Genomic DNA, 19,039 nt, shown 5'->3' with positions numbered 1-19,039 from the left:
TAATAAGATACTTTGAGAAAGCGAGACCACATTCATACAACTTTTATTACAGTATATTGTTATAACTGTTCTATTTTATTATTGTTGTTGTTAATCTATTACTGTGCCTAATGTATAAATTAAACTTTATCACAGGTATGTATGTATAAGAAAAAATACAGTATATATAGAGTTCAGTACTATCTGTGGTTTCAGGCATCAGCTGGAGAGATGGAACATATTCTCCATGGATAAGGGAGACTACTGTAATTCTTTATAATCAACAACTGAAAGGGGTGGGGACAGAACTGTAGAGAAACTGACTTTTGGGATGTTATTGAAGTTAAACTAGTATAAATTTAAGTTAGTGTTATAACTTTAGAATGTTATCCCCATGATAATCACAACAAAAGTAGGTATAGAAGATACACAAAAGGAAATAAAAAAGGAGTTTAAACATTTCACTACAAAAACTCAACACAAAGGAAGACAGTAATGCAGGAAATGAGGGAAAAAAGCACTATAGCACACACAGAAAACAAATAGCACAATGACAGAAGTCCCTCCTTATCAGTAATTACTCTAAATGTACATGGTATAAATTCTCCAATCAAAAGAGAGACTGGCAGAATGGACAAAAACACATGACCCAAGTACATGCTGTCTTCAAGAGACTCATTTGAGACTCAAAGACACAAACAGATTGAAAGCGAAAGGATGGAAAAAGATATTCCATGCAAACTAAAAGAGAGTAGGGGTGACTAACTGAGAGTAGGGGTGGCTAAACTAATAGACAAAAGACTATTTTTTCTTAAGATTTTATTTATTTATTTGACAAAGAGAAAGAGAGCACAAGTAGGGGAAGCGGCTGGCAGAGGGAGAGGGAAAAGCAGGCTCCCTGCTGAGCGATGCAGGGCTCAATCTTAGGACCCTGGGATTATGACCCAAGCCAAAGGCAGATGCCCAACTGACTGAGCCTCCCAGGTGCCCCACAAAATAAACTTTAAATCAAAAAAGGTTACAAGAGACAAAGAAGGACATTATATGTTAATAGAAGGAGCAAGAATATAAAACTATTATGAACGTTTATGAACCCAAAGACAGACTATCAAAATATATGAAGTAAACACCAAAAGAATTGAAGGGAAAAAATAAGTTCTAAACAATAGTTGGAGACTGCACGATCTCACTCACAATAATGGACAGTATAACCAGACAAAAGATATGCAGGGAAACAGAGGACATAAACAACACAATATACCACCTAAATATAATAAACATATACAGAATTCTAGCCAACAATACACACATTTTTTTCAAGTGAGCATGGGGCATTTTCCAGGACGTGCCATATGTTAGGTCACAAATTAAGTCTCAGTAGGTTTCAAGGATAGATTTCATACAAATTATCTTCTCTGACCACACCGGATGAAGTTAAAAATAAATTACAAAAGTAAAACTGGAAAATTCACAGAATTGTGGGAATTAAACAACACACTGTTAAATATATATATTTTATTTATTTATTTGAGAGAGAGAGAAAGGGAGAGCACCAGCAGGAGGAGGGGCAGAGGGAGAAGCAGACTCCCCACTGTGCAGGGAGTACAATGTGGGGCTCCATCCCAGGACCCTGAGGATCATGACCTGAGCCAAAGGCAGATGCTTAACTGACTGAGCCACCGAGATACCCTAAACAATACATATTTAAGCAACCAATGGATTTGAGAAAAAATCACAAGGGAAATTAGAAAACACTTAGAGATGAATGAGAATGAAAACATAACATGCCAAAACTTACGAGATACAGTTGAAAGCAGTGCTAAGGGGGAAATTTATAGCTATAAACTCATTAAAAAACAAGAAAGATCTCAAGTCAATAATCTAACTTTACAATTTAAGAAATGTTCTAGAAAGGGGCACCTGGGTAGCTCAGTCATTAAGCATCTGCCTTTGGCTCAGGTCATGATCCCAGGGTCCTGGGATCGAGCCCCGCAATGGCTCCCTGCTCCACGGGAAGCCTGCTTCTCCCTCTCCCATTCCCCCTGCTTGTGTTCCTTCTCTCACTGTGTCTCTCTCTGTCAAATAAATAATAATAAAATCTTAAAAAAAAAGAAATGTTCTAGAAAAAGAACAAAAAGTCCAAAACTAGCAGAAGGAAGGAAACAATAAAGATTAGAATAGAAATAAATGAATAGAGAACAGAGAAATAGAGAAAAACAATGAAACAAAACCTGGTTCTTCAAGAAGATCAACAAAATCGACAAACTTTTAGCTAGATGGACTAAGAAAAACAGACGACTCAATTACTAAAATCAGAAATGAAAGTAAGAACATTACTACTGATTCTACAGAAATAAAAAGGATTATAAGAGAGTACTATGAACAACTGTACATCAAAAAATGGAATAACCTACATGAAATGCACAAATTCCTAGGAAGACAAAGCCTATCAAGACTAATAAATGAAGAAACAGAGTCTTGAATAGATTTATCATTAGGTAAGGAGATTAAATTAGGAACAAAAAAATCTCCCAACAGAGAAAAGTCTGGGCATGACAGCTTCACAGGTGAATTCTACCATACATTAAATAACTAATAACAATCTTTCTGAAACTTTTCCCCAAAAATTAAGAGGGGCCACTTCCTAACTTATTCATTAAGGCTAGCATAACCTAGATACCAGACAAAAACACTAAAAGAAAACTATAGACAAATATACTGTATGAACGTGACACAAAAATAACTTCAACAAAATACTAGCAAACAGATTTTAATAGTATATTAAAAGGATTACACATTATGACAAAGTGGGATTTCCTGGAATGTAAGGATGGTTCAACATACAAAAATCAATGAATATATCCTGCATATTAAAAAAATGAAGGGGAAAAGCACATGATGATCTGAACTGATTTGGGAAAAGCATCTGACAAAATTCAACACCCTTTCATGATAAATACTCAACAAAATATAAATAGAAGGACCTGCATCAATCTAATAAAAACTATATATGAAAAGTCCTCACTAAACATCATACTAGATGATAAAAGACTGAAAGCTTTTCTTTTAAGATAGGAACAAGGCAAAGATGCCCACTCTTGCCACTTCTATTCAACATAGTACAAAAATTCAAGCTAGAGCAATTAGAGAAGAAAAAGAAATAATAGGCATCAAAGCTTTACTGTAAAGGAAGAAATAAAATGATCTCTCTTTGCAGATGATGTGATTTTATATGTGGAAAACTCTAAAGATTCCACACACAAAAAACACTGTTAGAACTAATAAAAGAATTCAGCAAAGTAGCAGGATACAAAGTCAACACACAAAAATCACTTGCATTTCTACATAACAAAAATGAACAATCTGAAAAGGCAGTAACAAAATCAATTCCTTTTACAGTAGCATCAATAAAATACTTAGGAATTCACTTTAACCAAGGAGATAAAAGACTTGTCCAATGAAAACTACAAAACATTGCTGAACAATTAAAGACAAGAATAAATGGAAACATATCCCATGCACATGGATTAGAAGACTTAATATTATTAAAATGCTGATAGCACCCAAAGCAATCTTCAGATTCAATGAAATCCTTATTAAAACCCCAATGTTGTTATTTGCAAAAATAGAAAAACCCATCTTAAAAGTCATGTAAAATCTCAAGGGGCTCTGAATAGCCAAAACACTCTTGAAAAAGAAGAGCAAATTGGAGGATTTACACATCTTGATATCCACTTACTGCAAAGTAATCAAAACAGTGCAGCATTGGTGTGGTATTGGTGTCCAGACATATAGACCAATGGAGCAGAATACAGAGCCCAGAAATAAACCCTCACATATATAATGAAATGGTTTTTGAGAAGGGTGCCAAGATTTTTCAATGGAGAAAGGACGGTCTTTTCAACAAATGGTGCTTAGAAAACTGGATAGCTACATGCAAAAGAACAAAGTTGGGCCCTCGCCCCACAAGCATATATAAAAATTAACTGAAAATGGATTAAGAACCTAAATATAAGATAATAAAACTCTCAGAACAAAACATAGGATAAAAGCTTCACAACATTTAATTTGACAATTTCTTCTTGGATATGACACCAAAGATGCAGGTAAATAAAGAAAAAATAGACAAACTGGACAGTATGAAAATTTTAAAATTTTGTGCATCAAAAGACACCATTCACAGAGGAAAAAGGCAACCTACAGAATGGGAAAAATATTTGTAAACCATATATCTGTAAGGGATTAATGTCCAGAATATATAGAGAACTCCTAAAACTTAACAACAACAACAACAACAAAACAACCCAATTGAGAAATGGGTAAAGGACTTTGGGAACACACATTTCTCCAGATGTACAAATAGCCAATAAGCACATGAAAAGATGCATGACATCACTAATCATTAGGGGGATGTAAATCAAAACTGCAATGAGATATTACCTTATACTCATTAGGAGGGCTACTATTAAACAACAGAAAATAACAACTACTGGGGAAGATGTGGAGAAATTAGAACCCTTGTGCACTATTGTTGGGAATGCAAACTAGTGTAGCTATTGTGGAAAACAGTATGGAATTTCCTCAAAACATTAAAAATAGAACTACTTTATGATCCAGCAATCACTACTGGGTATTTACCCAAAGATTTCAACAATACTAATTCGAAAGGATATATGCACCCCTGTGTTTTCTGCGGCATTATTTACAATAGCCAAACTATGCTATGGAAGCAGCCCAAGTTTCCATCAATAGGTAAATGGATAAAGAAGAGGTGGTATATTTCAGATAGATAGATAGATAGATAGATAGATAGATAGATAGATAGATAGATAGATATTCCATTTTATATATATAATGGAATATTATTTGGCCATCAAAAAGAATGAAATCTTGCCATTTGCAATGACATAGATGGAGCTAAATAATATTATCCTAAGTGATATAAGTCAGAGAAAGACAAATACCATATGATTTCACTCATATGGAGAATTTAAGAGACAAAACAAATGAACAAATAGAAAAGAGAAAGAGGCGAAAGAAGAACGGACTCTTAATTAGAGAGAACTGATGGTTATGGGTGGGGGATGGGTGAAATACATGATGGGAATTAAAGAGTACACTTACTCTAATGAGCACTGAGTAATGTATAGAATTGTTAAATGACTATATTGTACACCTGAAACTAACAGAACACTGTATGCTAACTATACTGGAATTAAAATAAAAACCTTGATAAAATTTTAAAAACCAGTATGTATTTCAAAACAACTCAGTATCATTCTAAATTATGAAGGAATAGCAACATTTCCATTGAAGTCACAATTAAGAGTATCTTATTGCCACTGTTATTTACTAGACAAGAATGAGCAGTATAAATAAAGGAGAAAATGATGATTATTGTAGACAACATGACTGTCCACTTTGGATAGACAAAATAACTGAATGTTCAGAAAGGTAATCCACTAAAAAATTAGTATACAAACATCAATAGTTTCTGATATACCAGAAATAATAAATTAGGAAGTTTAATTTAAAAATGTCCTACCCATAATAGCAAAAAATACAATAAAATATGTAGGAGTAAACATGAAACATATGCAAATAAAAATATATCTGGGGATGTAAAGGAAAACTTGAATAAAGAGAGAGAAATCTGTTACTGAACAGAAGAATTCAATATTACAAAGATGTTGATTCTTCCTAAAATTAATCCATATATTCATGCTATTCTATTTTTTTTATAGATTTTATTTATTTATTTGACAGAGAGAGAGAGAACACAAGTAGGCAAAGAGGCAGGCAGAGAGAGAGGGAGAAGCAGGCTCTCTGCTGGGCAGGGAGCCTGATGCAGGACTCAATCCCAGGACCCTGGGATCAGGACATGAGCCAAAGGCAGCCACTTAACCAACTGAGCCACCCAGGTGCCCTTATTCATGCTATTCTAATCAAAATCCTTATGAGATTTCGTTTGTTTAGAACTTAACAATAGGACCCTAAAGTTCATCTGAAATTTTATTTATTTTTTTAAAGATTTTATTTATTTATTTAAGACAGAGAGACACTGACAGCGAGCACGAGCAGGGAGGAGGGGCAAAAGCAGGTGCCCCGCTGAGCAGGGGCCCAATGCAGAGCTTGATCCCAGGACTCCGGGATCATGACCTGAGCCGAAGGCAGTCGCCCAACCAACTGAGCCACCCAGGCGCCCTCAAGAAAAGATTTTCAAAAAGCAATTTATTTTAGGAAAAACTGATACCAAACAAACAAAAAGTAACAGTGAACAAATCAATAGTACATGTGATTTCATTACTCTACTAAATCTATGTCTCATATTGTATATAAGCATTCTTGGGAATGAATGAATGAATAAAGAAGATGTGGTTTATATGTATACAATGGAATATTATTCAGCCACAAGAAAGAAGGACATCCTAAAATTTGCAATAACATGGATGGACCCTGAGGGTAATACACTAAGTGAGATAACTCAGATAAAGACAAATACTGTGTGGTATCACTTATACGTGCAATCTAAATAAAAAGTCAAACTCATAGAAACAGAGATTAAAGAAGTGGTTGCCCGAGGCTGCAGGGTAGGGAAAACAGGGAGATGTTTATAAAAGGGTATAAATTTTCAGCTCTAAGATAAATAAGGTCTCAGGATTTAATGTATAATGTGGTGACTATAGTTGATAATACTGTACTGCCTTATTGAAATATGTTACAGAGTATAACTTAAATGTACTCACCAAAAATAAACAAATAAATAAATAGATAAATAAGTGAGGTGATGGATGTATTCATTAATTAGATCAGAGGAATCCCTTTTTTTTGCTGTTTTTTAAATTTAAATTTAAATTCAATTAATTAACATATAATGTATTATTAGTTTCAGAAGTAGAGGTCAGTGATTCATCAGTCTTATATAATACCCAGTGCTGATTGTATCACATGCCCTGCTTAATGTCCAACACACAGTTACCCCATCCCCCACACCTCTCCCCTCCAGCAACACTCAGTTTCCTATGATTAAGAGTCTCTTATGATTTGTTTCCCTCTCTGATTTCCTATTGTTTTATTATTCCATCCCTTCCACTATGATCCTGTTTTGTTTCCTAAATTCCACATATGAGTGATATTATATGATAATTGTCTTTCTCTGATTGACTTCTTTCACTTAGCATAATACCTTCTAGGTCCATCCACATCATTGCAAATGGCAAGATTTCATTCTTTTGATGTCTGAGTAGTATTCCATCATATATATCACATCTTCTTTATCCATTCACCTGTCCATGGACATCTGGGTCCTTTCCATTGTTTGGCTATTGTGGATATTGCTCCTGGAAATGTTGGAGTGCATGTGCCCCTTTGGATCACTACATTTGTATCTTTGGGATAAATTCCTAGTAGTGCAATTGCTGGGTTGTAGGGTAGCTCTATTTTTAACTTTTTGAGGAACCTCCATACACTTTTCCAGAGTGGCTGCACCAGTTTCCATTCCCACGAGCAGTGTAAGAGGGTTCCACTTTCTCTGCATCCTCACCAACATTTGTTGTTTCCTGTTAATTTTAGCCATTCTGACAGGTGTGGAGTGGTATCTTATTGTGGTTTTGATTTGGATTTCCCTGATGCCAAGTGATTTGAGCACTTTTTCATGTGTCTGTTGGCCATGTGTATGTCTTCTTTGGAGAAATGTCTGTTCATGTCTTCTGCCCATTTCTTGATTGGATTATTTGTTCTTTGGGTGTTGAGTTTGATAAGTTCTTTATAGATTTTGAATACTAGCCCTTTATCTGATAAGACATTTTCAAACATCTTCTCCCATTCTATCAGTTGTTTTTTGGTTTTGTCGACTGTTTCCTTCACTGTGGAGAAGCTTTTTATTTTGATGAGGTTCCAATAGTTCATTTTTGCCTTTGTTTCCCTTGCCTTTGGAGACGTGTCTAGCCAGAAGTTGCTGAGGCCGAGGTCACAGAGGTTGCTGCCTGTGTTCTCCTCTAGTATTTTGATGGATTCCTGTCTCACATTTAGGTCTTTCATCCATTTTGAGTCTATTTTTGTGCATGGTGTAAGAAAAATGGTCTTCTGCATGGGGCTGTCCAGTTTTCCCAACACCATTTGTTGAAGAGACTGTCTTCTTTCCATTGGATATTCTTTCCTGCTTTGTTGAAGATTAGCTGACCATAGAGTTGAGGGTCCATTTCTGGGTTCTCTATTCTGTTCCTTTGATCTATGTATCTGTTTTTGTGCCAGTACCATACTGTTTTGATGATCACCACTTCATAATAGAGCCTGAAGTCCGGAATTGTGATGCCACCAGCTTTGCTTTTCTTTTTCAACATTCCTCTGGCTATTTGGGGTCCTTTCTGGTTCCATACAAATGTTAGGATTATTTATTCCAGCTCAGTTAAAAAAGTTGATGGTATTTTGATAGGGATTGCATTGAATGTATAGATTGCTCTATGTAGCATAGATATTTTAGCAATATTTGTTCTTCCAATCCATGAGCATGGATTGGTACTAGAAGTTCTAGCCTCAGCAATGAGACAAGAAAAACTAAGAAAAGGCATCTGAATCAGCAGAGAAGAAGTCAAACTCTCACTCTTTGCAGATGACATGATATTCTATGTGGAAAACCCAAAAGACTCCACCCCAAAATTGCTAGAACTCATACAGGAATTCAGTAAAGTGGCGGGATCTAAAATCATCGCACAGAAATCAGTTGCATTTCTATATGCTAACAAGACAAAAGAAAGAGATATTAAGGAGCCATTCCCCTTTACAATTGGGCCCAAAACCGTAAGATACCTAGAAATAAACCTAACCAAAGAGGCAAAGGATCTACGCTCAGAAAACTATAGAACACTCATGAAAGAAATTGAGGAAGACACAAAGAAATTGAAAACATTCCATGCTCATGGAAATTCTATATTGAGATCACACAAGTTCTCATAGAGGTGAGTGGCTCTCCCCTTTGAAGGAATCACCTTATTCAAATGATTTTATTCACTGGGGACAGGGAAGAAAGTGGGGATGTCTCAGCGAATTACCTCCACATAGTTTATCTCTATGATCTATAGCCAAAGTGAACTTTTTATTTCTAAAGGGAAATGTTTGCTATACCAGCAATTGGAAGAGAAATTGATGTAACTGATTTTTGTGGTATGTTAGAACCATAACATAAGAACAAGTAAATTCATTCCTAATTGTGATCTTATTAAATAATTAAATTTCTCTTCATGTAGTCAACTTATATTTCACTAGATGGATGAAAACAATTATTTGAGTAAATTAAAACAAAACAAAAATATTCTCAGTCATCACCTCTCAGCACTGTCTTTCTCTATGCAGAATTTTTTTTTTTTAATTTTTATTGTTATGTTAATCACCATATATTACATCATTAGTTTTTGGTGCAGTGTTCCATGATTCATTGTTTGTTCATAACACCCAGTGCTCCATGCAGAACGTGCCCTCCTCAATACCCATCACCAGGCTAACCCATCCCCCTACCCCCCTCCCCTCTAGAACCCTCAGTTTCTTTTTCAGAGTCCATCATCTCTCATGGTTCGTCTCCCCCTCTGACATACTCCCCTTTTCTTCCTCTTCTGTTATCTTCTTCTTTTTCTTTTTTCTTAAAATATGTTGCGTTATTTGTTTCAGAAGTACAGATCTGTGATTCAACAGTCTTTCTATGCAGAATTTTTTACTAAACTGACTGAACTGTTTCATATGCTGACAAGACAAATTTCTCAGGTAAAACAAAAACACTTTTTCTCTTGCAAATTAGCATTAATGAAATTAATGTTTTATTGGCAAAAATGAATATCCCATCTATATAATGTTGTATGGCTCGTTCTTCTCAGTGTCCCATTTAATGAATAACACTATAATAGGATGGCTATATAGCTTTAGCAAAATAGGTCATTATATGTTCATCAAAGTTTGGCAGAATATCTGTGAAATTTTTCAGGGTACAGTTGAGAACCACTGATCTAGGGATGCCTGGGTAGCTCAGCCCGTTAAGTGGCCAATTCTTGATTTCAGCTCAGGTCATGACCTCAGGGTGGTGAGATCAAGCCCCACATCAGGCTCCACATCCAGTGGGGAGTCTGCTTGAGATTTTCTCTCTCCCTCTGCCCGTCCCCCTCCTTCTGTGCTCTCTCTCTAAAATAAATGAATAAATCTTTTTTTTTAAGATTTTATTTATTTGAGAGAGAGAGCAAGAGAGAAAGAGCATGAGAGGTGGGAGGGTCTGAGGGAGAAGCAGAATCCCTGCTCAGCAAGGAGCTCAATGTGGGGCTCGATCCTGGGACTCCAGGATCATGACCTGAGTTGAAGGCAGTTGCTTAACCAACTGAGCCACCCAGGCACCTATAAATGAATAAATCTTAAAAAAAAAAAAAAAGAATCACTGATCTATACTGATAACACACCAGAAAATGAGAAGAGTTGCTATTTCCTATCAAGCTACATATCTAAAAATCTACAGATGCTACTATATATCATCACAGAGTATGGCACATCACAATGAAAGGGAGAGGGAGAAGTTAGTGAAGTGGTTGGTCTAAATGTTAAGGGCATGGATGACTAAAGATCCATTCCTTGGGTGAAATTGAGGACAACAATAACAATGATAGTAGTAATATGTGAAAGGAACTTATACTTTCTGCTAAATCTTCTTAAAGGAAAACACATGGTAGAAAAGTCATAAGTAGGTCTTTGGAAGTTGGAAATCATAGACCTTTGCTGACATCATTCTGAGAAGCAGGTCAGATTGCCTTAAAAACAGCTATGACCTATTAGAGAAACCCAGTAAGGCCACCCTGGCCTACAGGAGATTATAGAAAGATTATACAATTTCCTTTTTTAACTGTGAAAGTAATGGCAACAATGGACAGGGCTTTTAGGGTTTTTAAAAATGTGTTAAGAGGCTTCCACTGCTGGGAATATATGATAGAAATATTTTTCCTACATCTCCCTCTAAGTACAATTTAAAAACCTGGACAGTATATATAAAAACAAACATAAGAAGACTGAAAGGTGGGGAGAAAAAGGCAAACCAGCTTAGAGAACTTGGGACCCAAGGAACGACACAATGGTGTTTCTGGATTTTCTTTTTGCCTCATACATTCCGACTTGAAGCTGAATAAGTCAGCAATCCCAAAATGCCAATAGGTACAGAGAAAGAAAAAGCACCCCAAAAACCCTGATCCTTTATCCAAAGAACCAAGAAAGGACAGTCTACCAAGACTGAAAATAAAATAAAAAAATAAATAAAATAAAATAAAATAAAATAAAATAAAATAATAAAATAAAATAATAAAATAAAATAAAATAAAATAAATAAAATAAAATAAAATAAATAAAATAAAATAAATAAAATTAAATAAATAAAATTAAATTAAAATAAAATAAATAAAATAATAAATAAAATAAATAAAATAAAATAAAATAAAATAAAATAAAAAATCCTCTTTAGAAATAACTGTTTTACTCCAGCCAAATAACCAGAAAAACTGTGCCCCCACCCATGCCAGCAAAGGCCTATGACTTCCAACCTTAGGGACTGAAACAGGAGCTCTATCCCTCCTACCCTGCTCCTCAGAGTGATGTCAGAGAAGGCTGAGTAGGGAAATGGAACTTTCATTCCTGCTAGATAATAATGATACTAGGAAATTTGGATATCCACAGGTAAATGAATAAATTTAGATCACTACTTTACACCATATATAAAAATTAACTCAAAATGGATCAAAGACATGAAAATAAGAGCTAAGACTATAAAATTCATTGAAGGACACAGGAGTAAATCTTTGTGACCTTGAAGTAGACAATGATTTCTTAAATATGACACCAGAAGCACAAGAAACAAAAGGCAATAAACTGGACTTCATCAAAATTAAAAACTTCTGCACATTAAACACTATCAAAAGAGTGAAAAAATAACCCACCGAATGAGAGAAAATATTTGCAAATCATATATCTGATAAGAGTCTACAATCTACAATGTATAAAGAATTCTCGACAACAAGAAAAACAGCCCAATAAAAAATGGTCAAAGAACTTGGATATTTCTCCAAAGAAGATATACAAATGACCAAAAAGCACATAAAGAGATGTCCAACATCATTAATCATTATAGAAATGTAAATCAAACCAACAATGAGATACCACTTCATACCCACCAGGATGGTTATAATCAGGAAGTCAGATAACAAGTGTTGGCAAGGATGTGGAAATGCTAGAACCCCCATATATTGCTGGTGAGAATGTAAAATGATGCAAATACTTTGAAAAACAATCTGGCAGATCCTCAAATGGCCAAATATAGAGTTACCATATAACTTTGCAATTCCACAGGACCATTGAAAACATGTGCTCACAGAAAAACTCGTATAGAAATGTTCACAGCAGCATTATTCATAATGGCCCAGAAGTGGAAACAATGCAACTGTCCATCAACTGATGAATGGATAAACAAAATGTAGTATATCCATAGAATGGAATATTATAAAAAGGAATGAAATACTGATACATGCTACAACATCGATGAATGTTGAAAATATGCTAAGTGAAATGAACAACTGATTCCATTTATATTAAATTTTCACAATAGAAACCATCATAGAGGCAGAGAGATTAGTGACTTCCAGGAGTTAGGGAGAGGGAAGACTGGGGAATGACTGCCTAATGTACATGGAGATTATCTTCAGTATAATGAAAATGTTTTGAATTAGAGGTGGTGGTCATATACTAAAAAACAATTATACACATAAAAATGCTTAAGATGGTGAATTTTTAAATTATGTTGATTTCATCTTAATAAAAAAACCAATCTAGGTAAATAAAATTGGAATTCTCAAGAATGTTCAAGTAATATATGAAGGCAGAAAAAATAGTAAAATAAAAAAGGGAGAGCAAAAACAGAAAACAAACAAAAATTGCAGCCTTTAAACTTAAACATATCAATAATCACATTAAATGAAAACAGTCTAAATATAACTACTAAAAGAGAGAATGGCATAGTTGATTTAAAAACATGACCCCGGAGGAGTTAAGATGGTGGAGTAGTAGAAGGGAGCCTGGGCTTTCCTCATCCTTCAACACAGCTAGATCAACATCAAATCATTTTGAACAACTAGAAAACTGATCTGAGAATTAAGAAGACAATCTGCACAATTGGAGGGACAGAACATGGCAGGTGTGAGGTTCACAGATGTGAACTGGGGGAGAGAAAAGCCAGGGTGCTGCAGAGGGGAGAGAGCCCTTTTCATAGACAGAAGTCAGAGAGAGAGGGAGAGAGCAGGAGAGAGAACAGTGTGTAGGGTTCACTCAAGATGCCATGGTGTGGGGATCCTGTGGGTTGTACTGGAAGAGAACATTCCCCTTCCTGCTACACATTTGGAAAAGAATATATTGCCTCTCCAAGGACAAAAGGCCTACTGGGCACCACTGAGTGTCCTTTCAACAGCAGGGGACACAGGTGTGCACAGGGGGCAGATAACATTTGTTTCCTTTTCTCGTTTTTTGGATCAGGTTTGTTTGTTTTTTTCAAATCAGGCTTAACAAACATATCAAAGCATACCTAATTAAAAGTCCAAACACTCCCCACTGCAAGCAAGGAGGAACTATGCAGAGGACTGACCTGTGGGAAAGAGGAGCCAAAACACAATAACAGGGTGCACACAGCATACACCAGAAACACTTCCTGAAGCACCAGGCCCTGGACAGTGTATGACCACTTCTTAACATGGCATTACTCTCCAGAGCAGGAAACATAACAAACTTTCATAACACGCAAAGACAGAAACCTAGAAATAATGACAAGACAGAGGAATTCTCCACAAAAGAAAGATCAAGAAGAAATCACAGCCAGGGATTTCTGAACAAGAATTCAGAACAATGGTCATAAGAATAGTAGCTGGGCTTGAAAGAGGCATAGAAGACACCGGAGAAACCCTGCTGCAGAGTTAGAAGACCTAAAAACTAATCAGCCTGAAATAAAAAATACTATAACTGATATGCAAAACTGACTGGATGTAATCACAACAAGGATGGAAGAAGCACAGGAATGAACAGGTGATAGAGAAGATAAAATTATAGAAAATAATGAAGCTGAAAAGAGGGAAAGAAAACTGTTAGATCACAAATATAGACTTAGGGAACTCAGCGATTCCACAAAGTGCAATAATATCCACATCATAGGAATCCCCAGAAGAGTAGGAAAAATGGGCAGAAGGTTTATTTGAACAAATTATAGCTGAAGAACTTCCCTAATCTGGGGAAGACAACAGGCATTCATGTCCAAGAGGCCCAGAGAACTCCCCTCAAAATCAACAAAAACAGGTCAACACCAAGACATGTCATAGTGAAACTTGCAAAATACAACGATAAAGAGAGAATTTGGAAAGCAGCTAGAGACAAGAGGTCCTTAATCTACAAGGGTAAACACATAAGGCTAGCAGCAGACTTGTCCGCAGCAACTTGGCAGGCCAGAAAAGAGTGACATGATATATTCAACATGCTAAATGGGAAAATATGCAGCCAAGAATACTACATCCAGCAAGGCTGTCATTCAGAATAGAAGGAGAGATGAAGAGTTTCCAAGACAAGCAAAGACTAAAGGGAGATCATGAACACTAAACCAGCTCTGCAAGAAATATCAATGGGGATCATTCTGAGTGGGAAAGAAAGACCAAAAGCAATAAAGACTAGAAAGGAACAGAGACAATCTACAGGAAGAGTGGCTTTACAGGTGTAAATGGCACTAAATTCGTATCTATCAGTAATTACTCTTAATGTAAATGGACTCAATGCTCCAATCAAAGGACAAAGAGTAACAGAATGGATAAAAAAACAAGACCCATTGCTTTGCTGCTTATAAGAAAGTCATCTTAGACCTAAAGACACCTCCAGATTAAAAGTGAGGGGGTGGAGAACCATGTATCCTGCTAATGGACATCAAAAGAAAGCTGGAGTAGCCTATTTATATCAGACAAACTACATTTTAAGCCAAAGACTATAATAAGAGATAAAGGCACTATATCATAATAAAGGGGTCTATCCAACAAGAAAATCTAAATATTGTAAATATTCATACCCGAACTTGGGAGTAGACATATATATAAATCAGTTAATGACAAACTTAAAGAAACTCACTGATAATCACTGATAATAATACAATAATAGTAAGGGACTTTAACACCCCACTCAGAGCAATGGACAAATCATCTAAGCAGAAGATCAACAAAGAAACAATGGCTTTGAATGACACACTGGACCGGAGGGACTTAACAGATATATTCAGAACATTTCATCCTAAAGCAGCAGAAAACACATGATTTTTGAGTACACATGGAACATTCCCCAGAATAGATCACATACTGGGTCACAAATCTTAGGCCTCAACCAGTACAAAAAGACTGAGATCATACCATGAATATTTTCAGACCACAACGCTATGAAAGTTTGAAGTCTACCACAAGAAAAAATTTGGAAAGACCACAAATACATGGAGGGTAAAGAACATCCTACTACAGAATGAATGGGCTGACCAGGAAGTTAAACAAGAAATAAAAAAATACATGGAAGCAAATGAAAATGAAAACATGACAGTTGAAACCTTTGGGATGTAGCAAAGGCAATCCAGTCACAGAGGGAAGTATATAGCAATACAGGCCTTTCTCAAGAAGCAAGAAAAGTCTCAAACAACCTAATCTTACACCTAAAGGAGCTGGAGAAAGAACAGCAAATAAAGACTAAAACCAGAAGAAGGGAAATTATTAAGATTAGAGCAGAAATCAATGATAAGAGAAATTAAAAAAAAAAAAACAGTAGTAGAACAGATCAACCAAGCTAGGAGCTGGTTCTTTCAAAGAATTAAAAAAATTGAGAAACCCCTAGCCAGACTTATAAAAAGAGAAAGGAACCAAATAAATAAAATCAGGACTGAAAGAGGAGAGATCACAACCAACACCAAAGAAATACAAACAATTATGAGACGATTATGAGCAATTATATGCCAAAAACTTGGGCAATCTTGAAGAAATGGATACATTCCTAGAAACATATAAACCACCAAAACTGAAACAGGACAAAATAGAAAACTGAACAGACCCATAACCAGCAAAGAAATTGAATCAGTAATCAAAATTTCCCAACAAAAAAAACCCTCCAGGGCCAGATGGCTTTACAGATGAATTCTATGAAGTATTTAAGAGAAGAATTAATATCTATTTTCTTAAACTATTCCAAAAAATAGAAATAGAAGGAAAATTTCCAAACTCTTTCCATGAGGCCAACATTACCTTGATTGCAAATAAGACAAAGACTCCACTAAAAATGAGAATTACAGACCAATATCCCTGATGAACATGGATGCAGAAATTCTCATCAAGATACTAAACAATAGAATCCAACAGTAATTTAAAAGGATTATTCACCATGACCAAGTGGGATTTATTTCTAGGCTACAGGGGTAGTTCAATATCTGCTAATCTATCAATGTGATACACCACAATAATAAAAGAAAGGATAAGAACCATATGATCCTCTTAATAGCTGCAGAAAAAACATTTGACAAAATACAGCATCCTTTCTTGATAAAAACCCTAAGCAAAGTAGAGATAGAGGGAACACACCTCAATATCATAAAAGCCATATAGGAAAGTCCCACAGCTAATATCCCTCAATGGGGAAAAATTGAGAGCCTTTCCCTTGAGGTCAAGAACTCAATAGGGATGTCCACTCTTACCACTGTTGTTCAACACAGTACTAGAAGTCCGAGCCTCAGCAATCAGATAACAAAGAGAAATGAAAGGCATCCAAATCAGCAAGGAAGAAGTCAAATTTCACTCTTCACAAATGACCATGATACTTTATGTAGAAAACCCGAAAGACTCCAACCAAAAAACTGCTAGAACTGATACATGAATTCAGCAAAGACAGAGGATATAAAATCAATGTACAGAAATCTGTTGCATTTCTATACACCAATAATAAAGCAGCAGAAAGTGAAATCAAGGAATCGATCTCATTTACACCTGTATCAAAAACGGTAAGATACCTAGGAATAAACCTAACCAAAGAGGTAAAAGATCTGTATTTTGAAAACTGTGAAACACTATGAAAGAAACTAAAGAAGACACAAGAAATGGAAAAACATCCATGCTAATGGATTAGAAGAACAAATACTATTCAAATGTTTATACTACTCACAGCAATCTACACATTCAGTGCAACCCCAATCATAATAACACCAGCATTTTTTACAGAGCTGGAATGAACAATCCTAACATTTGTATGGAACCAGAAAAGACCCCAAATAGCCAAAGTAATGTTTAAAAACAAAAGCAAAGCAGGAGGCATCACTATCTCAGACTTCCAGCTGTATTACAAAGCTGTAATCATCAAGACAGTATGGTACTGGCACAAAAACAGACACATAGATCAATGGAACAGAATAGAGAGCCCAGAAATGGACCCTCAACTATTGTCGACTAATCTTCGACAAGGCAGGAAAGAATATCCAATGGAAAAAAGACAGTCTCTTTAACAAATGGTATTGGGAAAAGTGGACTATGACATGCAGAATCAAACTGGACCACTTTCTCACACCATACACAAAAATAAATTCAAAATGGATGAAAGCCCTAAATGTGAGACAGGAAGCTATCAAAATCCTACAGGAGAACACAGGCAGCAACCTCTTTGATATTAGCTGTAGCAATTTCTTCCTAGATATGTCTCCTAAGGCAAGGGAAACAAAAGCAAAAATAAACTATTGGGACTTCACCAAGATAAAAAGCTTCTGCATAGTGAAGGAAACATTCAACAAAATTAAAAGGCAACAATGGAATGGGAGAAGATATTGCAAATGACATATTTGATAAAGAGCTAATATCCAGAATATCTATATCTATCTATATATAATCTATATAGAAGAACTCCTGAAAATCAACACCCCAAAAATAAATAATCCAGTTAAGAAATGGGCAGAAGACATCAACAGACATTTCTCCAAAGAAGACACAGAAATGGCTAACAGACACATGAAAAAATGCTCAACATCACTCAACATCAGGGAAATACAAATCAAAACCACAATGAGATACCACCTCACAGTGGTCAGAATAGCTAAAATTAACAAGTCAGGAAACAACAGATGTTGGCGAGGATGCAAAGAAAGGGAAACCCTTTTGCACTGCTGGTGGAAATGCAAACTGATGCAGCCACTCTGGGAAACAGTACAGAGGTTCCTCAAAAAGTTAAAAATAGAACTACCCTATGACCCAGCAATTGCACTACGAAGTATTTATCCAAAGGATACAAAAATGATGATTCGAAGGAGCATATGCCTCAATGTTTAAAGCAGCACTATCACCAATAGCCAATTATGGAAAAAGCCCAAATGTTTATCAACTGATGAATGGATAAAGAAGATGGATCATATATATATGTGTGTCATATATATTTTGCCATTTGCAACTTTGTGAATGGTACTAGAGTGTATCATGCTAAGCGAAATAAGTCAGAGAAAGACAAATATTTATCATGTGACTTCACTAATATGTGGAATTTAAGAAACTAAACAGATTAGCATAGGGGAAGGGAAGGAAAAATAAAATAAGATAAAAACAGAGAGGGAGGTAAACCATAAGACTCTTAACTGCAGAGAACAAACTGAGGGTTGCTGGAGGGGAGGTTGGTGGGGGATGAGCTTAACGTATGATGGGCATTAAGCAGGGCACTTGTTGGGATGAGCTCTGGGTGTTATATGTAAGTGATGAATCACTAAATTCTACTCCTGAAACCAATACTACACTATGTTAACTAACTTAAATTTAAATACATACATACATTAAAATAAAAACATGACCCACTTATACCTTGTCTCTAGGAAACTCACTTCAAATACAATAATATAGGCAGGTTAAACTTAAGGATGGAAAAAATATTATGCAACACAAATAAAAATAAAGAAGTGTCTATATTGACATCTGATAAAGACTTAAGAGCAAAGAAAATTACCAGAGACAGAGAGATTATGTAATGGATA

The 19,039-nt window shown here is 35.6% G+C and overlaps 1 protein-coding gene and 1 long non-coding RNA gene across 8 annotated transcripts in view; one reads left to right on the top strand and one right to left on the bottom strand.

Annotated features, from left to right (window-relative positions):
* The window catches only part of LOC113937823 (WD repeat containing planar cell polarity effector), a 435,562-nt gene that overhangs the window by 221,341 nt on the left and 195,182 nt on the right, over positions 1-19,039 (bottom strand). The window lies entirely within an intron of this gene.
* LOC118357260 overlaps positions 9,494-19,039 on the top strand; it is a 44,720-nt gene continuing 35,174 nt past the window's right edge. Inside the window, exons 1-2 of the long non-coding RNA XR_004820244.1 lie at positions 9,494-9,546; positions 9,643-9,735. This is a non-coding gene — a long non-coding RNA (uncharacterized LOC118357260). The remainder of the gene's footprint in view (positions 9,547-9,642; positions 9,736-19,039) is intronic.

This window comes from Zalophus californianus, chromosome 8 (genome assembly GCF_009762305.2).
Source record: "Zalophus californianus isolate mZalCal1 chromosome 8, mZalCal1.pri.v2, whole genome shotgun sequence".
NCBI lineage: Eukaryota > Metazoa > Chordata > Mammalia > Carnivora > Otariidae > Zalophus > Zalophus californianus.
This window is presented reverse-complemented; position numbering and strand designations above follow the sequence as displayed.